At 38.4% G+C, this 9,584-nt stretch overlaps 1 non-coding gene across 1 annotated transcript; it reads left to right on the forward strand.

The window, feature by feature from the left end:
- The first annotated feature begins 2,549 nt into the window (after positions 1–2,549).
- On the forward strand, positions 2,550–2,656 carry LOC131222689 (small nucleolar RNA R71). The gene has a single exon (XR_009160157.1). It is a non-coding gene; the product is annotated as a small nucleolar RNA R71 (small nucleolar RNA).
- Positions 2,657–9,584: the final 6,928 nt, after the last annotated feature.

Raw genomic sequence — 9,584 nt, forward strand, 5'->3', positions numbered from 1 at the left:
GTCATTCGTGAAGACATCTAAATATTACACCACCATATCAAAAAAATACTCAACATGCATTGCTGAAAAGTGGTTGGGGCATTACATAATCCGAATGGCATCCTTCGGTAAGTAAAGGTGTCATAGGGGCATGTGAATGTAGTCTTTTCTTGATCTTCAAGGGCTATCTCTATCTGATTATAACCCGAATATCCGTCAAGGAAGTAGTAGTAAGAATGACAAGCTAGCCTTTCTAAAATTTGATTAATGAAGGGTAAAGGAAAGTTATCCTTCCTTGTGATGGTATTCAACTTTCTGTAGTTAATGCAAATTTTCCACCTGAGATTATTGGCATTGGCTACAATAGTGATTCCAGACTTCTTAGGAACCACCTAAGTTGGACTTACCCATTAAATGTCGGATATAGAGTATATAATACCCACATCAAACAACTTAAGTACCTCTCCTTTAACCACTTCCTTCATATTTGGATTTAATCGACATTGTGGTTGTCGGGAGGTCTTTGCATTATCCTCAAGATGAATGCAGTGAGTATAAATAAGGATCAATTCTCTTGAGGTTCACAATCAACCATCCAAGGTCTCCTTTATGCTCAATGAGAGTAGAGATAAGCATACTCTCTTGTTCCTTCTCAAGGTGGGAAGAAATCACCACCGGGTATGTCTCATGTTGACCTAAATAGACATATTTAAGATCAGGGGCAAAGGTTTTAGGTCAATCTTTGGTGCTTTGAGGCTAGACGGTAAAGGATTTACATCGGTTTGGGGTAACTTTTTAAATTGTGGCTTCCATCGGTTAACTTCAAGTACCAGTGTAGCACCAAGCATGGCATCCATCTCCCTAATTGTATCATCATTTAAATCAGGGGAGTGGGCCAAGCATGTCTCTAGAGTGTTAGAGTATAAAGTCAAAAGTGCTCTATCTTCCACGAAAGAGTCGATCATGTTAATGTCATGGGCATCATCATCATCCTCTACCTATTTACTCATATTGAAAAAGATATTGAGCTCTAATGTTATATTTTTGAAAGATAAATTCATAATACCATTCCTGCAATTGACAATTGCATTTGATGTAGCTAGGAACGGACGATCAAGAATGGCGGGAATTTGAGTGCTCATATCCATGATGGGTTGAGTATCCAGGACAATAAAATCTACTGGATAGTAGAATTTATCAACCTGGACCAACACACCCTCAATCATCCCTCTCAATACATGAACTGAGCTATCAACAAGTTGTAATGTGTTTTGGGTGGATTTTAATTCACCAAGACCTAGTTGTTCGCAAACCCAGTAGGAGGTCAAGTTAACACTCGCCCCCAAGTCAAGAAGTGCATGCTCAATCCGGTAATTTTCAATTACATAAGTGATGGTTGGGCTACTGAGATCTTTATATTTTTGTAGCACATCTTGCTTGAGGATGGCACTCACTTTTTCTGTCAAGAAGATTTTCTTTTGTATGTTTTGGCATCTTTTGGTAGTGCATAGATCTTTCAGAAATTTAACATATAAAGAAATTTGTTTAACGACATCCAGTAGAGAGATGTTGACCTTCACTTAAGCACCTCTAGAATATCCTGAGAGTTAGAGAGCGGTTTTGGTGCAATCAACCGTTGAGGGAATGGCACAGTCGGTTTACTTTGAGGTCCCGGTTCTAACCCATGTGGAGCAATGTTACGTCCATCATTCTCATCTTCTTTCGGGTCCTTAGGCTTTTCAGCCCTTACTGGAATAATCTTGTCAATTGTCTTTCCACTCTTAAGAGTGGTGATAGGCTTAGCTTGCTCCATTTGATTTGAAAACTTTGGGTCACTAATTTCACATTGCGGTTTTGGATTGGGGAGAGGTTGGGTTGGAAACATCCCTTTCTCCCCGATCATTAAGTGTGACTTAATCTGTTGAATGGCCTTGTTAAGGTCTTAGAAGTCTTGTAATATGCCTTGATTGAAAAGCTCTTGATTTTGGAGGTGTTTTAAAACCGGATCCTCTTGAGGCTTCCTTTTATTTAAGAATTGAGATAGAGCCCCTTGAGGGTTAGCCGTTTGTCCATTCCTCCAACCGAAGTTGGGATGGTTCCTCCAGCTGTTGTTGTATGTATTTGAGGTGGATCCAATGAAAGGTCTTTAGTAGTTATTCACGGCATTCGATTGCTCATTTAATATTTCCTGAAAAGCATGTATTGTTGGACAATTTTTAGTTGTATAAATGTTGCAAGCACAAATATAGCAAACAACTTCCTTAGCCTTATCATTCTTAAGTTCCATGACTCCGATTTTCCTTGTGAGATTAGCCACTTCAGCATTTATATCTTCTTCTTCTTTCAAAATATATACTCTGCCCCTCTTCTTCGATTAGGTAAGCTTAGAAGTGGTGCTGGATTTTGGGGAGATGTCCTACGATTGTGCGTTTTCAGCAAGTTAGTCAAAGTAATCCCACATATCATTGACATCTTTGTTCACAAATTCCCCATTACACATCACCTCAACAAATTGGTGCAATGAAGATGTCAGTCCATCATAGAAGCAATTTCTTATGCGCCGCGTTTTAAAGTCATATTGTGGGCATGAACTGAAAAGATCCTTGAACCGCTCCCAACATTGAAAGAATGTCTCATCTTCCTTTTGAGTGAAGTTCATGATCGACTTCTTGATGGTGTTCATGTTATGGTATGGGAATAATATCTTATGCACTCCCTTGTCATGTCATTCCATCTGCCAATGGACCATGGACGTAGTGACTACAACCAAGTCTTAGCTTTTTCTTTTAAAGAGAATGGAAAGAGTTTCAGCCTGATGGTGTCCTCAAGCACATTAGGAAAGTGTAAAGTGGTTATTATCTAATCAAACTCTTTCATATTAGACATGGACTTTCATCAATAGAGAACTTATGATTTCGGAGTCTAAGCTGGTTTGCAAGCAGTTAGGCTAGTTCGAGAGAGAAGGTCTATTGCATATTTGCATTGAGATAGGACTATACCGACTGAGATACCTCACAAGGAAATACTGGAGTCTACCAAGGTCCATGGAATTTTGGAAGGAGTTGGATTACTACTGGTTTAATATCCATATTTCCTATATTGTCTAGAAAAATTATGCAGGAAGGTGTGCTCACCCCTACCGGTTGTATATAATCTCATAAAGTAGAGGTGGGGGTGTATTGTACACCTCGTTTTTATCTTAGATTTTCTTAACTGGAGGTTGAGTTGGATTTGCAAGTTGATTTGCAACTATCATTTCAATTGACTCTAAGGATTTCGAGTGGTGTCTAATCCGATGATGGATAGGCAGCCCTTCAACTAATCTTCTTTCACTCAAAAGGCGGAGAGTATTGTCATGGACCTACTTGCGCATGAAACACTCGCAACCCTTAAGTAACTAAACAAACTAAACCTAAGAAAAATAAAAATAAAACCTACAGCAAATAAGAAATCTATAAAAGAAAGAGAGAATTTGAAAGAGGTTACCGGATTGGAGTAGCTATGTTAGGATCCTACAAAATAAAAAATAATGCTAGTTTCTAAAAATAATTTCAGAAAAGAAAACCTAACCTAAAACTAAAGCAGAAATGAACCCTAATTTTTAACCTAATTCCAAAACTAATTATTCTTAGAAAAATGCAGCCGTTGTCCCGAGCAACGGTGCCAAAAACTTGTTCACGATCCCAAGTGTAGAGTCATAATGTAGTAATAATCTCGGTGAGACCGAGGTCGAATCCATAGGAACTAAACTTGTATGTATTCTGAAAACAACTAGAAATAGGACAAGAAGAATATCCAAATCTGAATTGTTGAATAATTGAAAGTGAGTGTGAATATTGTTGATTAAAACTTATGAATTTAAAGGTGGGAACTAGGGTTTCAAGGATCCACTTGTAGCTATCAAGATGCTACCTTACTTGATTCAAGAGATGCAACTAGAATCAGAGTCCTATCTTATCCAATTGGAAGAAGAGATGATCAAATCTCTAAACTTTTCATTAAACTAGCCTCAATGGATGGGAATTGTGAAGATTTACAAGGGAATCCATCACCTTACCATGCCCAGGAGATGACGGTGAATAACAGGATTTACCAATCTCATAATCTCAAATAGGAAAAAAAGATATTCAAAGCTATTGTAGTGTCTATTGTAATTTAAGTCACATGAAACCATAGAAAACTGAAAATATTCTTTAAAATCAACTAGAAATCAATGAAGTTCACTATAAACAAGAATTAAAGTAAGATAAACATCTTAATCACACTACAAGCTTCACCTCTTAGCCCTACCTAAGAGGTTTAGTTAACCATAGACATGCTTAAACAAAATCTCTCAAACAAGACATGAAAACAGACTAAGGAAGAAGAAGAAGAAGAACTTTTGATGGCGGCTCTTCACCCTTTTGCTCCACTCCTTAAACCCTAGAAGATACCTAGGAACATCCTAGGGACTCCTATTTATAGTTGTGAATCGCCATCTTACACACTACCTTGGAATTTTTGCAAACCAACTTGAATTCATGCATTCTGTGTAAGCCCCTCGTTACGCTTTGGTCGGACCAAAGTCAAATTCGAAGCTTGATAGGATTCTGTTTTGTCAGTTGTTCGATTTTGTTTAAACCGAGTTTATGTTCAGTTTGACCAAACTTAAGTCATCGGTCGAACCGAATTAATGTTCGATGGAACCGAATTAACTCCTTTCAACGCTAGAGCTTTTTGTGCACTTTCGGTCGCACTAAATCCTCCCTTCGGTCGGACCGAACTAGGCTTCGATCAGACCGAATTGTCTATTGGTTAAAACGAATTAGCTTCTAAATTTCATCGTTAGTTGTTGGGCTGTTTTGTGCGATTTTGGTCAGACCGAACTTGGGTTCGATCGGACCAAAATTGTCTGTTTTCTGTTGCGAATTCTGAAGTCTTTCAGGTCCTTTCTTCACCATTTGTACTTAGTTTCCTTGGCTCTTTGGAATGTAAATTCTTCATTCTTGGTCTCCTAAGATTCATGTTTTTCCTTGGTGATTCTTGAGCATAAAATCCATGTTTTTAGCATTCTTTTCAATCCAAGCTCTCAGATTCACCTTGTAACACAAACATGTATAAAATATACCATTAAGCATTATCATGTTCCTAAAACCAAGATATAATTAGGAAAAAATATGCAATATTTGACACTCAACACATTTGACGCCTCCTATTTGACATATGCAGATAACTTAGGAATAGGACCACTAGGTGGTGTGCTCGAGGCGAGTAGATCCCTAGCTTCTTCCTGCTTGGTAGCTATTTTTCTGTTCCTACTGTAATTGTTGTGATTTGTATAATTCTCACATGGGCAGTCACCACTTTTGGAATGGTAACTCCTAGGTGTTAGCCCTTTATTAGTGGATCTTGTCATCTCTACCTCACTTTGGTTCCGCTAAATTGAAATGCGTTACTCTGATTATTTATGTGTGAAATAAATGTAAATTTAAATTAGGACACATGTGAATTTTATTAAGCTAACACTCGAAAACTCGAGATCTAGTCTATGTGCTTGGGTACCAATTTTCTAGGTGTTATAATGTCCTTTCAGCATGTATAAACTATAATATTCCTCATTACTCATACCGCTGCCCATTCTACATGGTGCAAAATTACCAGATCACGTATAATGAATCCATATACCCAGTACGTGACAAGAGCCAATGGGAAATATCGACCGAATTCAGCAAGTACTGTGCGAGAATTAAACCTCCACGATAGAAGAGGTCAGGTGGAAGACCAGAAAAAGATAAGAATTCTTTCAGGTGGAGAGGAACGAAAAATAGTAAAGTGCGAAAGATGCAAATAAACGAGGCATAATCACTTGAGGTGCAAGTTTTCAATTGTAATGACCTGGAAAATTTCGTACTAAGACCCGAGTACTACCTCAAATTCTTGAGAAGTTATTTGTGAGTTAATTAGCGCTAAACTTGATTGCTTATGAAATTAGCATCAATAACTTTAAATTTGATCTACAGGACTCAAAACCTGTAGAATCATTAACGCTATGTTACTCTGAAATCTAGGATTCAACGCTAAATCCAGTTGCTCTCGAAAATTTTTAGAAGCTTTGGATCGGACCTGGACTGCGCGTCGAAAGTCCGATAGCGATGATCTTAAACAGCTATGGTCACCTTGTTGGGCTTGACCATCACCTCAGAAATCAAGTCCAGATGATGTCCTGAGTCGATTTGCTTGAGTCCGGAGTGAAGAGGGTGAGAACGGTGAGAAATTAAATATGATTTTATGAAATCTGAGTCGTGTTGCTTGCACAATGATTTTAAGCAATCTGACCATTGGATTCTAACCCAATTTCACCCTCGGATCAGGAAAAGTGGCCCAAGCATGTCATAGTGCTTGTGGAGCTGATCGAGTTTCAGTGACCGTTGAATTGAGAGTTGTCCGTCACGGCTGATCTGTAAATCCGATCGGTACGAAAACTCAGCCTGACTTAGATCCATGGTCAGTGATCTTAAGTCCGACCGCACGTGGAGAAAGGACCACCAGAAGTGCTCCGTTGGATCGAGAGAGGCCTGATTTGGTTATAACCTAAGTATACCTTGGCCCTGGGGCTATTTTCATCAATGTTAGGCCTATATAAAGACCTTAAAACCCTCATTCTCTTTTCCATATGAATTTCCTAACCCTAGCTAGGAAAAGAGAGAGAAAGTAAGAGAGAAGTTGGTGAATCATTGGAGATTCTTTCTTGTTTCCCTGCATCCTTAAACTATCAATTCTGAATCGTTGTTCCGGCGATTCTAAGTTCGTCCTTGGGTAAGTTAATCTAACCCTAATCTGTTTAGAGCTCAGAATAGTCTATGTGTTGATGTAGCTCATTACTATTCTTGCCTTAGGTTATCTAGTCACCGTTGACGAAGACATATCGTCTGAATCAGTTCAGTGTGCTTTTTCTGGTTTAAGGTGCAGACTATATTCGTATAGGTTATGGTTTTCAAGGCTTTCAATGTTAGATAATGATTTATTATTGTTGTGGGTGTAATTTCACATACCAAATGTGATGTTTATAGTGCGTTCCTGATATATATGAGTTATGTTGAGATTTGTGTATTCAATGTGTATGTAGAAAGTATCGTATACATAGATAATACGAACATGTGTTTGCCATGATTATTTATCGTGTACTTGTGCTAGTTGTACGTGTGGCAACTCTTTGGCAAAAGGAATTGTCCAAATGTGTGTTCTCACTAACATATGTCATATATGTTGGAATATGTAGTCTAAGTGCTTGTAGAAATGTTTAAATGATTAAGTGTAGTATATTATCCTATTTACGGGAGTTGAGAAGAGATTCTCGACTCTCCTATTGGTGTGTATGATTTCTTATATTCAATTTACATTCTTTGTTCTTTAAGTTCGAGCACTACTTATGTAGAAATCCATGTTAAGTTGATATTCTTCAAATGCTCACATACTGTATGATTCGAATTGTTGTTCCATTACTGTTCTAAGTGTTGATATGAATATCTGTTGTAGTGGAATATGTTTGGGACTATGGAATAGTCCAGGAAATCGGTAATCGGACTTGAGTTCGTGAGTGAGGTTGCTTTCGCCACGTAGGACGTGTTTGACGAAACTGAGTCGTATTAGGGTTATCGGCAGTGGTTTGGCCACACGGAGTGTTTGCACACTCTATGTTGTTCAACTCAACGTGCGCTCATACTAGTCGAGTTCGTCAAGTAACCTGATTGTCCAATGTATGTTCACCATGTATGGACACTATTGTTTGAATCTAGGGTACCAAACTTACCGATGAAATTCCGTTAACCGTTGTACCTTGATCCACTAAGACTCATGAGCTGGACATGGTGGTATGGGACACCGTGGTCGAGCTGTCAGCCTATGTTGGGGTGACGAGCCTCCTCGTAGTGACCAGTGAGCACACCAGACTCGTGAGCCGATTATGGTGGTATGGGACACTATATTCGCGCTGTCGACCTACATTGATTGGTGACGAGCCCTTTGTAGCGTCCTCGAGCATACCGCAATACTACATTAAGGCGACAAGCCTTAGCATAATAACTGAGGTATGATAGGCGTACATTGATGGGTGACGAGCCCTTTGTAGCGACCTAAAACCATATGATTGTATGAGATGGCCTATGACTGACAACCCTAGAATGGATCAATGTGTGAAAATTGATATGAGGAAGGTACCTTAGCTTCCCATTCCTATTGTATGAAAAAGACTAATAACAACTTGGTAATCATGTTCATGCACTGCATTGCATGTGCGTAGAAGTCATTGGCACTGCGGGAGGTTGTCATGCGTAATGTAAGATGAAGATGCTGAGGGAGTGCAGGCGAGGGCATACATCATTTATACATACATCCTTGCATTAATAAGAGTACTTTAGACTTGTTTAATTGTATTGCCTTATCATTACTGCTTGATTGATTTGATATCATGTTAACTTTTAATGTATAGTTCCACTGAGTTGATCACTCACTCCCACATTCTGGGACGGTGTTTCAACACTAACTAGACCCTGTCTTAGCTGCAGATGTTGACGCGACCCCTGAGGCAGAGCAGGAGTTCGAGGATGATGAGGACGCGTATTCTTTCATACAGTTCTCAGGTGGGTTCATGTAAGCCATGTCCTGATCGATGGGGATTCTGGGTTTTCTTTTAGTATAGATAATTTCATTTTGATTCTTGTATTTTGAAGAGAAACACTTGTATTATGACCTAGCTGAGCATACATACCACAGAGACTTACACATGTAGACATATATTTCTTTAAGTCTTCCGCTTGCATCTTTCACTTATCCCTGGATTATGTTTGCAGTTTGGCTTAATCTATTCCATGTTTTATGCACTCATATAGACAACATATATCCATCATTACATATGTTGCATAAGTGATGTTTTGGAATTCGGGAGCTGAGTTATGCTCGACCCTCAAATTTCAGGGCGTTACACCAATACTTGAGGAATAATGTACTTTGTAATTTATTTTGTGTTTGTATGATTTATGTTGTAATGTATTTTATGTTTTGATGTAATAAGATGGTAAATGATTTAATTCAAAGACATCTTTATATTTTTTATTTGGATGATTTTTCTTTTAATTGCGGAGTTACTACTACAATTAAGACTTTGAAAGATTAAACGGGATACTGACACTGAAGATTGAATTCTCTCTTTTAAGAAGCCTGCATTGCAAGTTCTCGGTCAATTTTAGTGACTTGTCTATTAATTTCATCATATTGTCAATTTCATGTAGTGATCGGTCATTTTCATGAAGTGCTTGATCAATTTAATGTGAAGCTCGGTCAATTTCATGTTAGTCTCGGTCAATTTCATGTGAAGCACGGCCAATTTTATGTGAGGCTCGGTCAATTTCATTCGAAGCTTGGTCAATTTCATGTGATGCTCAATCAATTTCATGTGAGGCTGGGTCAATTTCATTTGAAGCTCGGTCAATTTCATGTGATGCAAGATCAATTTCATGTGAAGATCCATTAATTTAATGTGATGCTCGGTCAATTTCATGTGAACACGCAGACAATTGAACAAGCCGTTGGATGTATGCAAACTAATAATCGAAGATTAGATTTTATAT

The sequence above is a fragment of the Magnolia sinica genome, chromosome 1 (genome assembly GCF_029962835.1).
Source record: "Magnolia sinica isolate HGM2019 chromosome 1, MsV1, whole genome shotgun sequence".
Lineage (NCBI taxonomy): Eukaryota > Viridiplantae > Streptophyta > Magnoliopsida > Magnoliales > Magnoliaceae > Magnolia > Magnolia sinica.